At 35.5% G+C, this 19,143-nt stretch overlaps 1 non-coding gene across 1 annotated transcript; it reads left to right on the top strand.

Annotated features, from left to right (window-relative positions):
- Positions 1-519: 519 nt before the first annotated feature.
- On the top strand, positions 520-626 carry LOC128292476 (small nucleolar RNA R71). Its single transcript, XR_008282461.1, has one exon. It is a non-coding gene; the product is annotated as a small nucleolar RNA R71 (small nucleolar RNA).
- The last annotated feature ends 18,517 nt before the right edge of the window (positions 627-19,143 follow it).

Raw genomic sequence — 19,143 nt, forward strand, 5'->3', positions numbered from 1 at the left:
TTGATAAGATTGTTGTTGAAAACTTGGAGGGGGTTGTGGTCTTTGATTTCCTTGACCACTCCATGAGAACTTTAGGTGGTTCCTCCATTCTGCATTATAGTTATTACTATAAGGATTATTTTGAGGTCTAGAATTATTACCCATATAATTTAATTGCTTATTATCTGTGCTAGGACCATAGCGTAAATATTATGAATTATTTATTCCACCTTCATTTGCATTGCATTGTATCACTGGATCTACCTGTATAGAAACACATAAACCATCAATTTTTTTATTTAAGAGTTCTACCTGATTCAACAACATGGTGATCGCATCTAAGTTAAAAACACTGCCTGCTTTTGTGGGCTTCAACCTCATGACTTGCCATTGATAATTATTCAGTGACATCTCCTCTATAAACTCATAAGCCTTTTCAGGTGTTTTATTATTCAGAGTACCACCAGCTGCTGCATAGATCAATTGCCTAGTTAAGGGATTCAAACCGTTGTAGAAGGTTTGAACTTGTACCATAGAGGTAACCCATGGTGAGGGCACCTTCTCAATAAATCTTTATACCTCTCCCATCCATCATATAGAGTCTCTACATCCATTTGCACGAAGAAAGAGATATCACTTCTCAGCTTGGCTGTCTTAGCTGGTGGAAAATACTTCAACAAAAATTTCTCAGTCATTTGTTCCCATGTAGTGATAGAACCTCGTGGTAGAGAGTTCAACCATCGTTTAGCCTTATTTCTCAACGAGAAGGGAAACAACCGTAGGCAAATGGCATCGTCAGACACACCATTTATCTTGAAAGTATCACAGAATTCCAGAAAGTTGGCCAAATGAGTATTTGGATCTTCATCTTGTAAACCATCGAACTAAACAAATCGCTGAATCATCTAAATAGTGTTCAGTTTTAGTTCGAAGTTATTCGCAACAATAGTAGGTCTCACAATACTCGATTCAGCCCTAGTTAGAGTGAGCTTGGCATAATCGTACATAGTACGAGGAGTAGGATTCAAATTTGCAAGATCCACAGCAACCACAGGAGGTAGCCGATTATTCTGATTTTCAACCATCTCCTCAACAATAATTATAACATCCTCTTGCTCTTCCACTGTACTTTGTCGACTCAGCCTTGCTTCTCTACAATTTCTACGAGATGTACTTTCAATTTCGTTGTCAAATACTACAGGTCCTGACGGGTTTCTTCTAGTCATAAACTAAAGGAACCTGCTAGAAGCAAACAAAAGAAAAAATAGAAAACAAAAATTAAACTAAAAACAAAAATAAAATGAAATAAAAAATAAAAATGGCTAAATTAGTAAAAATCTAGTCTTCCTAATATTTTAGTCCCCAACAACGGCTCCAAAAACTTGATGAGTTACTAAACTAACTAAAATTACGACAAAGGCAAGCGTACCTATCTAATAGTAGTATAACTGTGGTGATTCAGGAATATCGTATCCACGAGGACTAAAAGTATTAGTAATTACCTTTTTTATTTAGCCTATAAATTGAAAGGGTTGTTTTTAATCTAAAATTAAATAAACTAGTTACTAAAAAAGCGACAAAGAGCGAATTAGGAAAATATTAGAAGAAAACTGATGAGATAGACAATACCCAGGAAAGTATCCATCTAGACTTCACTTATTATTCTGAATCTGAATTAAACGATTTATTCACTTGTACTTTGATCCGTAGAATTCCCTAAATTATGTTAATATCTCTTTCGAGAATAAGAACAACTGACTCTAGGTTGATTAATTGAAATATATTTCTAATTAAAACCCCTATTGTCGCATTAACTCGATCTATGGATTCCCCTATTAAATTTGACTCTAATCCGGTAGATTTATATCGTCATATTTCTAGGATTACACGTAACTCCACCCAATTATGCTAGATCTACTCTTAAACATGGACTTTTGCTCTACTGAGATAAACACATCACACTTGAATTAATATCCTAAAGATATTAAAGCATGAAATAAGCATACATAATTGAGAACAAGAAATCAAGTATTTATCATATAATTCAAAAATTAAATAATAAGATCCATCGTAGGTTTCATCTTCCCTAGGTATCTAGGGAATTTAGTTCATAATTTGGGAAGGAAACTTCTCAAAATTAGAATAACAACAAGACATAAGAAAACCAATAAAACTTCAAAGGAAATTTGAATGGAGATCCTCAATCTTGAAGGAGATCTGCTTCTGAGTTGATTCTGACAACGTTCTTTAAGTAAATTCTCTGTTATTCTTTGTGTGCTCCCTTTAGTCCTCTTTTAATATGTATTTATAAACTTTAGAATGCTCAGAAACCCTAAAAAATTGGTTTCTTCGCGTAAAACAGAAGCAAGGTTCAAAATCGACACGGGCTGGCACATGAGCGCGTGGCCAGCCTGTGTGGTTCCTGAAGATAGCTCTTTTTGTCTGATTTTGGCCCGTTTTTCGCTCCTTTCACTTCCCTATGCTAACCTGAGTATAGAAACATAAATTTAAAGGCTTAGGAGCATCAAATTCATTAATTCACATAATAAATCATCCAAAAACATGCCAAACATGGGATTAAAACATGTTACTTTTATGGTTTATCAAAGGTTTTTTTTTCAATAAGCTAAGATTTAAAAAGAAGAAGAAGAAAAGAAGAAGAAGAAGAAGAAGAAGAAGAAGAAGAAGAAGAAGAAGAAGAAGAAGAAGAAGAAGAAAATAAATGATACAAATATTTTATAGTTGCAACTTCTGAAAGCTTATAATGGTCATGCTTCTATATATATAGGTGGATCATATGATTAATTAAAAAATAATTAAAAAATATTGTATATGTAGGTGGATCATATGGGATTGTTGATTAGTATATGGATTTTTTTATGTATACAAATAATTTTATAAATCATATTCCATTTTGACTGAATTTTAATGTTTTCCATATTTAATATTTCCTTAACTTTTAACCAAATATGAAATTTTTATGCCAAAGTTTAAGCCTTGTGCAATCTCTAATTACCATATGTAATTAACTTAACTTAATATAAATTTGATGGGCGCTAAAACCATTAAATATAGTTTTTTTATGCCCTAATTGATTTAAATAGTAGTATAAAGAAGTAGGGTCAATCCTACAGGAATTGGGACTCCTAATTTTCCTGTTTACATGACCAAATTCACGAGTCTAAGCAGCTGTTGCACTCACGACTTGTACATACAGAGCTAAAAAATAAAAAAAAGAGGGAATTTTAGTTGATAAAGAAAAAAAAACTAGTATAATATAAAGTGAAATAATAACAGAATGATAGTTGCAAAATAAAATTAAGTAATTTAAATTAAATTGGTAAATCAAATATGTGAATGCTTAGCCTTAGCCTCGGTACACTCTAAACTCGAATCAATCCTTGAAAGTGGATATTTACTTCCAAACGATAAGTTGCTTATAACAGAATGATAGTTGCAAAATAAAATTAAGTAATTTAAATTAAATTGGTAAATCAAATATGTGAATGCTTAGCCTTAGCCTCGGTACACTTTAAACTCGAATCGATCATTGAAAGTGGATCTTTACTTCCAAATGATAAGTTGGTTATGGAAATCAAGGACGCATCAACCCCCAACTCTTCCTTGTGTAGTTGGTCCCGGTACGACTTGCAAACCAACTATTATCGATTACCTAACCACGTAATACGCATCCACAATTTAAGATCTCAACAGCCTTACGATCTAAAAAAGCCCAAGTCGAATTAACGGCCTCAACCATGTGGGTCGTTTAGATCCGATCACTATCTCCCTTCATGGAACCTAACTAGCTTTTTCCAATTGGACACACCAATTTATTTATAGGAACTCGAATACGGCAGACGGCCGACTCGTTTCCAACTGTACGCCAAAAAAATTTCCTCCTAACGTGCACTTTGAATTGAAATTAAATTAACTTTAAGGGACGAATATGACTATCCCATATTTTGGAGAGATAATGAATACTGTGTTGTAAGGTTTTAGTGTGGGCTCATATCTCACAATTTTCGATCGAAATAACAACTAGCCTAAAACTAAATAGAGTTAAGTTAAGCATGAGATTAATCATGCTTTGTTGGATTATGAGAATGAATTTAAATATAATGATAATAGGTGAAAAGGATAAATGATTTAAAGAGCAATTCAAAAAAAAATAAGGAAAATAAATGAAATGGCAGAATACTTTTGCCAAGCTTACGTAAGCATGAAAAAGGAAAATAAAAATCGTTTTAAATTCAATTTCAATTGTGTATTTTCAAACTAAAATTACAAGGCTTTAATACATCTCTCAAAAGCTAATTTTAGTATGACTACCTCTTAAAATTAAGTTTAATATCCAACAAAAAATCAAATATTTTTCTATTTATAAGATTTGACAACATCAAAATCTGATTTTTTTCCATTGGCCACCAATTCTGCAACTTTTAATTTGACTCATTTTCTTATTTTTGTTTTAATTTAGTCTAATTTGCTTAATTTTTTTGAATTACGACATTCTAATTGTGTCATGATAAAATTTAAACAAGAAATCACAAACTTAATAACATTTTATTCAAGATTTGACAAAAAATAAGTACATTAAACACACAAAATTAATTTACTATCAAAATTGTTTAAAATTCAGTTAATTTTTTTATATGTTTTATACTTGTTTTAACAAAAAAAATATAAATTTTGATTAATTCGATTAATCGACCCAACAAAATTCGGTTTGATTAATTTTTTTTTAAAAATTTTGGTTCGGGTAAGAGTTTAAAAGGGTCGATTAACTGGTCGATTAACCGATTGAACACCCCTACCCTTGAGAAGAAAAAAGAAAATTATGATATCCTCAACAAAATCTCTTTATGTTAATTTTAGTTATGAAAAATTAACTCTCTACTGTTTTTTATGGGGCTGCTTGGGACATAATGATAAATTCTATCAAGTCCGATTAAACAACGATAGAGCTATGGTGGAGCTTGGTTGAAACTGGATTTGAAGGCTTAATCAAGACAAGCAGTGGTAGCAAATAGTGTTTGGATTCGTGAGGAAAGGGACGATGAATTTTTGGAAACTAATCTATCGAAGCATGATGGAGGGATTAATTTATGGAATGATGAAAGGAGAAATTCATGGAGGAATTTAAGTCTAATTTTGGGGTTTAATTTCGAGGGGTTTCCTATTCGAGGAAAGAAAAATATGGCTGAACTAATAAGTGGGTCGGGTCCTGCTATAATGGAGCATGATTTTGAGGAATGTTTGACTAAATGTGCAGATGGAGAAAAAAGGCCCAGAATTTTACTATCAGATTTTAACATTTTTGGAATTGACGATTCATTAGGGGCTACGGATAAGTAGGTCAATGTTTATCAAAACCAGATATCGATGACTGCGAGGAGGTAAGCCGACCGGATGCAATGAAGATCTTGTACTAGAATGTCAGAGGATTGGGGAGTACGTGGGCTATTTAATCAGCACACACTAGAGTTCTATAATTCCCAAATTTTCTTCTTAATGGAGATCAAATTGAATGGGAGTCGCATGGACAAAGTAAGGAAAATATGTGGTTTTAATAATGAGATAGATTTTCACGTTGATGGGACGAGAGGGGATTGAGTTTAGCTTGGAATGGGAATGATTTAGTTCAGCTTCGCAACTATTAAAAAATCATATTGATGTGGATGTTGAGATGAATGGGGGAGATATTAAATGGAGATTTATTGGTTTTTATGGTACCCTAGATTTGCGATATAAGGAGGAATGTTGGAATTTACTTAGAAGTCTTGGAAGTGATCAAATTTTCCATTGGTTAGTTTGGGGGATTTCAACGAAATACTGTACTCTTTTAAGAAAGTTGGTGGTTTGCCTGATAATACTCTAAAATGACATGTTTTTATATATTAATCATGTGTTTATTTTGAGCTTGAGCCTACTGATTTGAGCTATTTATGTCTTTTTATCTTTTAGGGACTAAATTGGAGGCGAAAAGTAAATTCAAGGGAAAAAGTGTCAATTTGGAGATTAAATAGGCCAATATGCAACGTGGGACAAATATGGTGCCAAAAGTGCGAACATGGAAGGCACAAGGACTTAAAAGCAAATAGAAGAGATTTTATTTTGGAAGACTCTATTTTATTTTATTCTATTAGGATAATTAATATTAAGATAATTATTAGGATTATTCAAATTTAGGATTTTGTTTTAATTATCTTTGTTTATCTTTAATTAAATGTATTTATCTTTTTAGAATTTAAGTTCAATTAGACTATCTCCCTAGCACTATAAATAGGGGGTGAAGTGACTCTATTTGGGGGCATCTTTTTCTGTAAACACTTTCCTCCAAAAGTCTTTTGTTCTTTCATATTTCTTTTCAATAAAATTTCTTTTTCCATATTTTTATTTATTTGCTTTCCCTCCATTATCATGAGCCACTAAAAAACCCTTCTAGCCAAAAGTTGTCAATATTTCCCCAAAAAGGGTTCTTGAGGCCTAGAATCCGTACTTAGCCTTCTCGCCAAGTATTCATCGTTTCTCAGACTCACTGGTGACGCTTAGTCCATGGCCCTTAAGAAGTAAGCTTTTCAGCATATGCAAAGGCGGTGCTTTGTATGTTTTGGAAGGACTGCATCGGTTCGTTAACTTATTGCATCGAGGTTGGCGAGCCAAAGAGACAAAATGGCATGGGATTCGCCATTGAGAAGCGTTGATCTAGCATAGATTCTTGGCTAGAGTCGGGTTCCTAAAAATCGTAAATCTAATCTTTGGAGCTGGTGGTCGAGGCGTCCTCTTCCACTATAACTGGCTTACTTGAGTCGAGAAGGATCATCCAAAAGCCAAGGATTGAGCCCAAGGCGAATGAGACAACCGGAGGTGGAACTTTCCCATAAGAATTTCTTTTCTCTTAAAACTCTCTTTATTATTTTTATTATTTTCGTAATCATAATTTCATAAACTTTAAATTCGCTTTTATTTTATTTTGCTTCTAAAATCAATTCTTAAATTCGCTTTTTATTTTTTTTCGAGAACGCAGGTTTTCTTGGGCACGATTCTGCCTAGGATTTCGAGAGACAAGCATTCGTATAATCCGGTCCTTGAGGATTCGACCCTACTTCCCCTTTGCTATTTCTTTTTCATTATTTTACAGGGAATAGGATTTTTTGGTGCTCTCAACGACCGCATCAAATTTTGGCGCCGTTACCGGGGATCGACAACATACTAATATTGTTTTTCTTTATTTTCTATGACCAGATCTGCTCCAAGTACTCTTGCGTTCAACTCAGAAATTGAAAAGACTGCGAAAGATAATCGAAAGGAAACAAAACTAAGGAAAAAACAGTCAGTGGTGGTTGGAACTCAAAGCAATCCACCGCCAGAAATTAGAATCGACGACGAAGTAGAGTCTAGGGTTAACGAAAACCCTACTCAAACGTTAGAAAGTAAAGAAGAAGAAGTCAATTCCCCTGAAGAAGTGCTGAACACTAGGGTTGACGAAAACCCTAATTTAACACCTCAACTTATGGCTCAGACAATTCGACAACTGGCTGAAGCGCTGACAGAACAACCGCCACTATACATCGCGTATCCTACTATGGATACTGATTTTGAATTAAAGTCAGGCTTGATTCAGCTACTGCCAACTTTCCGTGGGTTACAAAATGAAAACCCCCACAAGCATTTAAAAGAGTTCCATATGGTTTGTTTGAGTATGAAACCTCAGGGGGTAATTGAGGATCAAATTAAATTGCACGCTTTCCCTTTTTCCCTAGCAGATTCAGCCAGGGAATGGTTATTTTATTTACCTCCTGGATCCATTACAACTTGGGCTGATCTATCTTGTTTATTCCTTAATGTGTTTTTCCCGCATCACGAAGTACCGTGAGTTAAGAAGAGAAATCATGGGCATAAGGCAAAAAGACGCAGAGACTCTATACGACTATTGGGAGCGATTTAAGAAGTTGTGTGCAAGTTGCCCACAACACGGTATAACAGAACAGTCTTTACTCCAGTACTTTTATGAAGGCTTGAAACTCATGGAGATGAATATGGTAGATGCCGCGGGTGGAGGAGCGTTAGTCAACATGACTCCACAACAAGCAAGAGACTTAATCTCCACAATGGCTGTGAATTCCTAGCAATTTCGAGCCAATCGTGAACCCCCTAAAAGGGTTCACCAGCTAAGTAATTCTACCATTAAAGATAGACTTGATAGACTTACTAATATTGTGAATTCCCTTGTTATAGAAAAATTGAAACCAGCCCGAGTATGTGGAATATGTGCTACACCTGAACATATGACTGATGCGTGCCCTAGTCTGTGTGACAATTCTATAGCCCATTTAGATGCTGTGGGAAATTTTCTTGGGCCACCACAAAGACGATACGACCCTTACGCCAATACCTACAACCCAGGATGGAGGGACCACCCTAATTTTAGTTATAGGGCTAATCCACGATATAACCAGCCATACCAAAATCGAGCCCCACAACAGTCGCAAGATTCAGGTAATTCTTTAGAAACTTTGGTCAATAAATTAGCAACTAATGTCCTTGATTTTCAACAGCAAACTCTCAATTTCCAAAGAGAAATGAAGGGTTTTCAGCAGGAAACTAAAGCATCCATAAGGGAGTTGACCACATCAATTGAGAAATTAAACTCTCAAGGGAAACTGCCATCACAAACAGAACCAAACCCGAGGCAGAATGCGAATGCAGTAACGTTACGAAGCGGAAAGATCCTGGAACCAGTTCCTGGCAAGAATCTTGGTCAAGAAATCGCCCAGGAAACTTCAGGAAACGACGAACAGATCCGACCGAAACCCCCACTGCCGAAAATCCAACCTCCATTCCTAGGACGATTAAATCAGTGTCAAAAAAGTAAGGAAGACAAGGAGATCCTCGAAACATTCAGGAATGTTGAGATCAACTTACCACTGTTAGATGCCATTAGATAGATTCCGCGGTATGCCAAGTTCCTCAAAGAACTTTGCACCAACAAACGAAAACTAACAGGTAATGAAAAGGTAAGTGTTGGTGAGAATGTTTCCGCAGTTCTACAGTGAAAAATGCATGTTAAATGCAAAGATAGGGGTATGTTCGCTATTCCATGCAAAATTGGCCATTTGGGAATTAAGAAGGCTATGTGTGATCTAGGGGCCTCAATAAATGTAATACCTTATTCTATTTATGAATCACTTAACGCGGGTTTTTTGGCAAAGACAGGTGTTATTATTCAATTGGCAGACAGGTCTATTGTGCATCCCGAAGGAGTCCTCGAGGACGTCTTGGTAAAAGTTAATGAACTTATTTTCCCTGCAGATTTCTACGTAATTAAGATAGAGGAGGACAACACTGCTGGATCTTCAGACCTTCTGTTGGGCCGACCCTTCCTTAGTACTGCTAGCACTAAGATCGATGTCCGAAGCGGCACTCTTACGATGGAATTTGATGGGGAGATCGTGAAATTCAATGTTTACGATGCCATTAGCCATCCAAGAGAAATCTTTAGCGTAAATCGCGTCGACCTGATTGACTCATTTGTGGACGAGACTTTTGAGTCAACTTATGAAGACGAATTTGAATATAGATATGATGATTATGAATTTGTTAAGACATTATTATCACCATCAGAAACTAAACTTCTACCTTCTGTTGTGCAGGCTCCAGATTTGGAATTGAAACCACTTCCCGCGCATCTCAAGTATGCATTTTTAGGAAAAGGTAATACCTTACCCATTATAATTTTAAATAAACTCTCTAAACCCGAGGAGGAAAGTTTGATCCAGGTACTAAAGAGTTATAAGGATGCGATTGGCTGGACCATTGCTGACTTGAAGGGGATAAGCCCCTTGACATGCACCCACAAGATTTACTTGGAGGAGAACACGAAACCAAGGAGAGAGGCACAAAGACGCTTAAACCCAAATATGATAGAGGTGGTGAAAAAAGAAATAATTAAGCTACTGGATGCTGACATCATTTTCCCCATTTCTGACACCAGATGGGTAAGTCCGTTACAAGTCGTGCCCAAAAAAACAGACGTGACAGTAAAGAAAAATGCTGAAGGCGACTTAGTACCGGTCCGAGTGCAGAACGGGTGGCGTGTCTACATCGATTACAGGAAGTTGAACATTTATACTAGAAAAGATCATTTCCCTCTTCCTTTTATAGATCAAATGCTTGAACGTTTAGCTGGTAAAACTCACTTTTGTTGTCTTGATGGATATTCAGGTTTCTTCTAGATCCCTGTTGCGCCAGAAGACCAGGAAAAGACCACTTTTACATGCCCGTTCGACACGTTTGCATACAGGAGGATGCCATTTGGACTTTGTAACGCACCAACTACCTTACAGAGATGCATGATGAGTATATTTTCTGAATATGTAGAAAAAATTATTGAAGTTTTTATGGATGATTTTACCGTGTATGGAAACTGTTTTACTGAATGCCTTGAAAACCTTACGATAATTTTGAACAGGTGCATAGAATTCAATCTTGTCTTGAACTATGAAAAGTGTCATTTTATGGTAGACAAAGGTTTGATTCTAGGTCATATAGTCTCATCTAAGGGAATTGAGGTTGATAAGGCCAAAATTGACATTATAAATTCTTTGCTATATCCCTCTACTGTTAGAGAGATACGTTCTTTTCTTGGCCATGCAGGATTTTACAGACTTTTTATAAAAAACTTCTCAAAAATAGCTGAACCATTGTGCGAGCTGTTGCAGAAAGACAAAAAATTTGAGTTTGACTCAAAATGCAAGGAGGCTTTTGATACACTTAAGAAAAAGTTGGTAACCGCCCCTATAGTACAAGCACCAGACTAGAATTATCCCTTTGAAATTATGTGCGATGCAAGCGAACGTAGCGTGGAAGCCGTATTGGGACAAAAGATAGCGAAAGAGCCTCATGTCATCTGTTACGCCTCAAAGACCCTAGATGCTGCACAAAACAACTACACAAGCACAGAAAAAGAACTTTTAGCTATTGTGTTTGCTTTAGATAAATTTTGATTATATTTACTGGGATCTAAGGTGATTATTTTTTCTGACCATGCAGCTCTTAGGTACTTAATCGCAAAGAAGGAAGCAAAGCCAAGGCTCATTAGGTGGATTTTACTGCTCCAAGAATTTGACATCGAGATTCGTGACAAAAAGGGGTGTGAAAACCTGGTGGCCGACCACTTGAGTAGGATAAAAACTCTATTTGATGATGATCCCATAAAGGATAAGTTCCCCGACGAAAGCTTATTCTCAACAGAGGCTTACTGTCCGTGGTATGCAGACATAGTTAATCTCTTAACCACGGGATCGCTGCCCACTGAGTTAGCTCAATTCGTAAAAAACAAGCTTAGACGCGAAGCTCGGAATTACATATGGGACGATCCATACTTGTGGAAACATTGCTCAGATTAGATAATACGATGATGTGTTCCAGAAATCGAGGTAACCTCTATCCTTACTTTTTGTCACACAGAAGCTTGTGGAGGTCACTTTGGCCCTAAGTGGACAACTCACAAGGTATTGGAGTGTGGGCTATATTGGCCTACAATATTTCACGACGCGTTTAACTTCTGTAAGTCTTGCGATAAATGTCAGCATACAGGTAATATCACTAGACGAAATCAAATGCCCCTATCCCCGATTCATGTATGTGAGATTTTTAATGTATGGGGCATTGATTTCATGGGCCTCTTTATTTCTTCGTTTGGAAACGTATATATACTTCTTGCAGTAGACTATGTTTCTAAGTGGATAGAAGCAAAGCCTACTCGTAATGATAATGCTAATACTGTTGTGGAGTTTCTAAAACAAACTATTTTTTCTAGATTTGGAACACCTCGAGCTTTGATTAGTGATCGTGGTACCCACTTTTGCAACAAGGTCATGGAGGCACTATTATCAAAATATGGGGTTCATCATCGTATAGCAATAGCCTACCATCCCCAAACGAACAGCCTAGCAGAGGTTTCAAACAGGGAGATCAAGTCAATTTTGGAAAAAATGGTTCGACCCAACCGTAAGGATTGGAGTCTTCGGCTCAATGACGTGCTTTGGGCTTATCAGACAGCGTATAAGGGACCAATTGGCATGACCCCGTATCGACTTATTTTTGGCAAAGCATGTCATCTACCAGTAGAGTTGGAGTATAAAGCTTATTGGGCTATTCGACAATGTAACATAGAGTTAGAGCCTGCGAGGAAGGCAAGGAAATTGGACATTCAAGAATTGGAGGAAATTCGCAATGATGCCTACGAGAAAGCTCGAATTTATAAGGACAAAACAAAGATGTTTCATGACAAAAATATAGTTCATAAGCATTTCTCAGTAGGATAAAGAGTTTTGCTTTATAATTCCGTATTAAAGCTATTCCCAGGTAAGCTTCGATCTCGGTGGCAAGGACCTTTTATTGTGACTGAAGTATTTACAAATGGCGCAGTTGAAATAGAGAGTGAAGAATCAGGAAAGCGGTTCACAGTCAATGGTCAACGGCTGAAGCCATTTTACGAGAATTTCCAGGCCCACACGGTCGAGAAAATTCAATTAGAACCACCATAAAACCATTCAAGGCGTCGAGCTAACGACGTTAAACAAGCGCTTGTTGGGAGGCAACCCAATCTTTCTTTTTATTTTTATTTATTTTTTCTTTTATTATTTATTATTTTCTTTTATTTTTATTTTATTTTAGTTAAATATTAATAAATTTCTCTTCTTCCATCTAGGTGAAATGAAGCGAAAATCTGAAGAAAAAAAAGACGAAAGTGTGCACCAAAACAACCCTATCCATCTTTGCCAAGCAGTTCTATTCCACCGAGAATGCCATATCTCTGCAGTACCAAACAATCCTATTCCAGCCTTAGAATCCCCAAAACCTGCAGCCAAACACCCCTTTTCAGCAAATAAAACTCCCAAACCTTACATTTTTTCCCTCAAATTTCTCCATAACCGCCGACTCCTTTCTCCTCCACCACCTACCGCTGATTTCTTAGCCACCATGGTGAGAACCCGAAGCCGAACCAACATTGCACACATCACCCACCCCGTCTCCACCTCTTGCCGCTTCGCCATCTTCTTCTCTACCGTGTGCGCCAACCAACGGTAACTACATGGGGAGTTTTTCTAAACTTTTTTTTTTCCACCTATTTGTTTTCCTTTTACTTTCACATCGAGGACTATGTGTTTTAAGTGGGGGGGAGGCATTCTTCGTTGTTACTGTTATTATCTGCTATTTTTGCTATCATATTGTTGTTGCTGTTGTTTTGTGCTCGTTTCTGCCTATTTATTTTAAGAATATCCGGCTGCTTTTCATGCCCAAGATTTTACCAGGAATTGCCTATTGTTTGACTTTCATGCATGATTCTTACCTTCTAAGGAAGTTATGATTTTTCCCATAATTGATTCTATCTCCACTGTTTTATTTTTATTAGGCTAAAAATAATTGTGATTAATAGGGTTAATTCTATCTTGCTTTTCGTAATATTGATCAAGTTTAATATAAAGTGAACACTTAAAATGATTGCATGCTTAATTAATGTTCATGGCTATTAGGTGATTATTGAAACTTATTTTGACACTTAAATTTTTTTCTTTCTGAGTTCTCAAGAATTTTAAATATTGTTTAATTTTTAATAAATGTTTTCCATGGTTATGAGTCTGACTTAGATCGTGGATTGATCGAGTAACTTAGGGGTAGGGTGCTTAGGTTGTCATTCGCTTGGCGTCAAAAGGTTGTGTGATGTGTTGGGTAAAACTCCGCTAAGGAAATAAATAATTTTAGGAGTATGTTGAAATGAAGTAAGGGGTGGGGTGCTTGGGTTGTCATCTCTCTTGGCGTCAAAAGGTTTAATATATTCCTAAGTAAATAAATAATAATAAAATTTTAAAAAAATAAAAAATCAAAAAGGAAAAAAAAAAGTAAAAAATAAGTACTAATAAAGTTGCACTTGAGGGACTAAAGGAGGAAATAATTAAGGTGTCTTAGTAGGTTTGGTAATTTACCTAAATGGCATAACTCAAGTCGATCTTAATTTTGTGTGAAATAATTTGAATACTTTTTCATTTTACTTAAAGCAAGCTTAGAGGTCTCTTTATTTTTCATATGCGTTTTAACTAATTTTTATGAAACTTTGGAGTGGTATTTCTTTTATGGCAGAATCTAGCTTTCACAGTCGATAGGAACCATACTTGAGGGCAAGCATGGGCTAAGTAGGAGGGAATTTGATAATACTCTAAAATGACGTGTTTTTATATATTAATCATGTGTTTATTTTGAGCTTGAGCCTACTAAATTGAGCTATTTATGTCTTTTTATCTTTTAGGGACTAAATTGGAGGCAAAAAGTAAATTCAAGGGAAAAAGCGTCAATTTGGAGATTAATTGGGCCAATATGCAACGTGGGACAAATATGGTGCCAAAAGTGCGAACATGGAAGGCACAAGGACTTAAAAGCAAATAGAAGAGATTTTATTTTGGAAGACTCTATTTTATTTTATTCTATTAGGATAATTAATATTAAGATAATTATTAGGATTATTCAAATTTAGGATTTTATTTTAATTATCTTTGTTTATCTTTAATTAAATGTATTTATCTTTTTAGAATTTAAGTTCAATTAGACTATCTCCCTAGCACTATAAATAGGGGGTGAAGTGACTCTATTTGGGGCATCTTTTTCGTAAACACTCTCCCCAAAAGTCTTTTGTTCTTTCATATTTCTTTTCAATAAAATTTCTTTTCCATATTTTTATTTATTTGCTTTCCTCCATTATCATGAGCCACTAAAAACCCTTCTAGCCAAAAGTTGTCAATATTTCCCCAAAAGGGTTCTTGAGGCCTAGAATCCGTACTTAGCCTTCTCGCCAAGTATTCATCGTTTCTCACTTTTCTGGTGGCGCTTAGTCCATGGCCCTTAAGTAAGCTTTTCAGCATATGCAAAGGCGACCGCTTTGTATGTTTTGGAAGGACTGCATAGTCGGTTCGTTAACTTACTGCGTCAGAGGTTGGCGAGCCAAAGAGACAAAATGGCGTGGGATTTGCCATTGAGAAGCGTTGATCTAGCATAGTTTACTGGCTAGAGTCAGGTTCCCTAAAAATCGTAAATCTAATCTTTGGAGCTGGTGGTCGTAGGCGTCCTCTTCTACTATAACTGGCTTACTTGAGTCGAGAAGGATCATCTAAAAGCCAAGGATTGAGCCCAAGGCGGAATGAGACAACCGGAGGCTGGAACTTTCCCATAAGAATTTCTTTTCTCTTAAAACTCTCTTTATTATTTTTATTATTTTCGTAATCATAATTTCAGTAAAATTTAAATTCTGTTTTTATTTTTTTCCAGGAACGCAGGTTTTCTTGGGCATGATTCTGCCTAGGATTTCAAGAGACAACCATTCGTATAATCCGGTCCCTGAAGATTCGACCCTACTTCCTCTTTACTATTTCTTTTTCATTATTTTACAGAGAATAGGATATTTTTGGTGCTCTCAACGACCGCATCATTGCCACATGATGAATGTAAGATGGAGTGCTTTCGGAAGATTTTAGAAAAATGTCGTTTAGCTAATGCGGGTGATTCTGGATCTCCTTACATTTGGAAGAGAGGGAATCTTCCAGAAACAAATATCCGTGAGAGATTGGATAGGGGGTGGCAAATGCCGAATGGTTAAGTTTGTTCTTTGATTTTTCAAGATGTCATCTTTTGTATTCCATTTCTGACCATTGTCCTATTCTAATCAAAACTAACCATGATGTTTTTAGGAGAGCTCGAAAGACTTTTAGGTTTGAATAGTGGTGACTAATGAATGTCATGTGAAAGGTAGGTAAAACGTATTTGGGAATCAAATCCAAATACTGTTTTGAAGAAATTGGAAGTTGTAAAATCATGATTGAAAATGTGAGAAAGGGGGATTAAAGAAAAACGAGTAGAATCTTCAAGGAGCTTGCATAAAAAGTTCGAAAGATTGGTGGATTTTGATAAAGATGATGAGAATTTGGCTGAGTTAATTGATGTTATGCTTCATTTGAATTTGGAAATTGGCAATGAAGAAGCTTATTGGGAACAACAAGCTCTGGCAAATTGGTTGAGGTTGAGAGGTAGAAACACCAAGTATTTTCATAGTTTTACTTCCCAAAGAAAGCGGACAAACAATACTCAAAAGCTGATGACTGAAGATAGTCGTTAGGGGTATAGACAAGAGCGATGTGGAGGAAATGATACGTAAATATTTTGCTGATATTTTTGCTTCAAAAGGTGTTGGATGTATGGATCATGTCTTGTTAGGAGTGGAAAATTTTATTACTAATGATATGAATTAAATGCTTCTGCCCAAGTATACACACAAAAAGGTATTTGCTACTTTAAAAGGTATGGGCCCAACAAAATTTGTTGGTTGTGATGGTTTTCTAGCGGCATTATTTCAGAAATTTTAGAGTATTATAGAGGATGAAGTAACTACTTTCTGACTTGAAATTTTGAATGGACGTTTGTCTGTGGAACCTCTAAATGTCACTAATTTAGTGCTTATTCGAAAAATTTCTCAAGCCTTCAAGGTGGAAAATTTTAGACCTATTAGTCTATGCATGGCCTTATATAAAATGATTTCTAAAACTGTTGCTACCCGTTTTCAACAAGTTTTAGTTGCATCGATGAGGCCCAGAGTGCATTTGTTCCAAGCGTATGATTACAGATAATGTTGTTTTAGGTTTTGAAATCCTCCATACTTTCAAGCAAAAGAGAATAGGGGAAAAGGTTCACTAGCACTAAAATTGGATATAAGCAAAGACTACGATCAAGTTGAATGGGTGTTTTTGCAAAAAATGATACTGAAGATGGAGTTTGACTCGATTTGGGTAGATTTGATCATGCAATGTATTAGCACTTTTTCATACTCTATGGTGATAAATGAAATAGAGGGCCAAAGATTTAATCCTACTAGAGGTTTAAGACAATGAGACCCTTTCAACCCTTATTTATTTCTAATATGCAGTGAAGGTATTTTTTTTGATGAGATTGGCTACTTGTGAAAGTGTTTTGGAAAGAGCCAAAGTCAGTCGGTGGAGACTAAATATTTCTCATTTATTATTTGCAGATGATTGCATCTTATTTGGAGAGGCTTCTGAAAGGGGTGCGAATGTCTTGAAAGGTATTCTAAAGGAATATGAGGATGTTCCGAGTCAATGTGTGAATTATGAAAAATCAACTTCTTTTTATAGCTCTAATACTTCTATTCAGTCTAAGGGAAATTGTTTCATAGATTTTAAGGGTTCGTAATTCAACAAAACCTGAAAAATATTTGGGCCTTTCTAACATGGTGGGCAGGGGAAAGAAAGAGGCCTTTCAATTACTTAAAGATCGGCTGATATGTAAGATCGATTGTTGGAGTACAATTATCTCAAAGAGGTAAAGAAATTTTTATAAAATCATTCTTACAAGGTATTCCAACCTATACTATGGTTTGTTTTTTACTTTCAAATTCTCTTTGCAAAGAAATGGAGAGTATTCTTGTGAAGTATTGGTTGCAAAAAGGACACGAAAAAAGAGGTATCTATTGGTGTGAATGGATGAAAATTTGTGATTTAAAGGAGAATGGGGGTATTGGTTTTATTGCTTAGTGAAATTTAATTTATCTTTATTAGCAAAACAAGGGTGGTGATTAATTTCTTATCCGAATTCTTTGCTTGTGCGTACATTGAAAGCTAAATATTATCCTGAAATAGATTTCTTAAATGCAAGGTTAGGGAATCTACCTTCTTATACTTGGAAAAACATTTGGGCTACCAAAGGGATTCTCCATGATGGGATGTATTGGAGAGTCAGAAATAGGGAAAGAATTCCAGTCAAAGATGTTGCTTGGGTGCTTGGTTTTGAGAATTACAAAATCTACAATGTTGGAAGCATTCCAAATTCAATGATGGTAGCTGATATTATTGAAAAGGAATCTAGACTATGGAATGAAAAACTTACCAGATGTACCTTCAGTATCACAGATGCAGAGCGAATCTTAACAATTTTGTTGGCATAAATTCCTCATGATGATTTTTTGGTGTGGAAAGGAGATGCTTCTAGTGAATACTCTATCCGTAGTGTTTACAAAATGCTATTACATCTATCGGGTGATCCTAATTAGTTACAACAACAGACTGAATACATACATTTCTACAATAAATTATAGGCGCTAAACATGCCCTTTAAATAGAATATTACAATTTGAAGATTACAATTTAGGAAAAAACTAGAGTTTTAAAATTTTTTTCAAAATAAGATCTTGGTTATGATATCTAAAGTAATAAACACTTAATCAAAATTGTACCTTATTGATTCGTCTAGGATGAGCGCTTCAACCAAGTAGTCTTCTCTGCTATCCTCCAGCTTACGTCTGTCGAATGTGAGCTCGCTTCGAATTAAAAAAAATTTCACAAAAATTACTAGTGGGGTAATTTTGTAATTTCTCTAAACTTTTATATCAAATTGTAAATCAAAAAAATATCTCTAGAAATTTTCTAGAATAACCTCTTTAGATAATTTCCTCTCTACAACTTTCTCTTAAATTCAAGTGTGTGTAAATAATAACCCAATACTCTTTTTATTTAGGAGAGTTTAGAGAGTTCAACTATGATTAAACTTAATTACTTTAATATTAAATTAATATAACATTTATCAATATTAGGTTAAATTTAATATTAAATAATAGAATGTTTATCTATATTAAATTAAATTTAATATTAAGATAATCACTTTAATATTAAATTAATTAAATATTTTAAAATAAGTATTAAATTAAATTTAATATTAAACTATTAAAAAAATATTATTTTTAGAATAATTAATCTGAAATCAAATTCTTTAGTAGAGTCCTAGTAGGAGTGTAACTCTTCCACTGCTCAACCACCAACGACCACCAGGACGCCACCGTCGCAGCCATTGGCACCGCCGGACACGGTGGTGCAGGTGTGACACCTTTATGGCACCCGGGCCAGTTTGGTCCAGGTCAATGATGACCCAACCGGTTTGGTCTAGCAATTGGTTGGACCATCAGCCCAATTTCACATATAGGGTCCGGTTCAACCAATTTTTGGGTCTTGGTCTCGGTTTTGGGCTCCCAGATCCAATTTACGATATCAAATCCAAATTTTAAGTTCAATTACGCATTGGGCCAATTGTTTGACTTGAAAATTA

This window comes from Gossypium arboreum, chromosome 4 (genome assembly GCF_025698485.1).
Source record: "Gossypium arboreum isolate Shixiya-1 chromosome 4, ASM2569848v2, whole genome shotgun sequence".
In the NCBI taxonomy this organism is placed as follows: Eukaryota; Viridiplantae; Streptophyta; class Magnoliopsida; order Malvales; family Malvaceae; genus Gossypium; species Gossypium arboreum.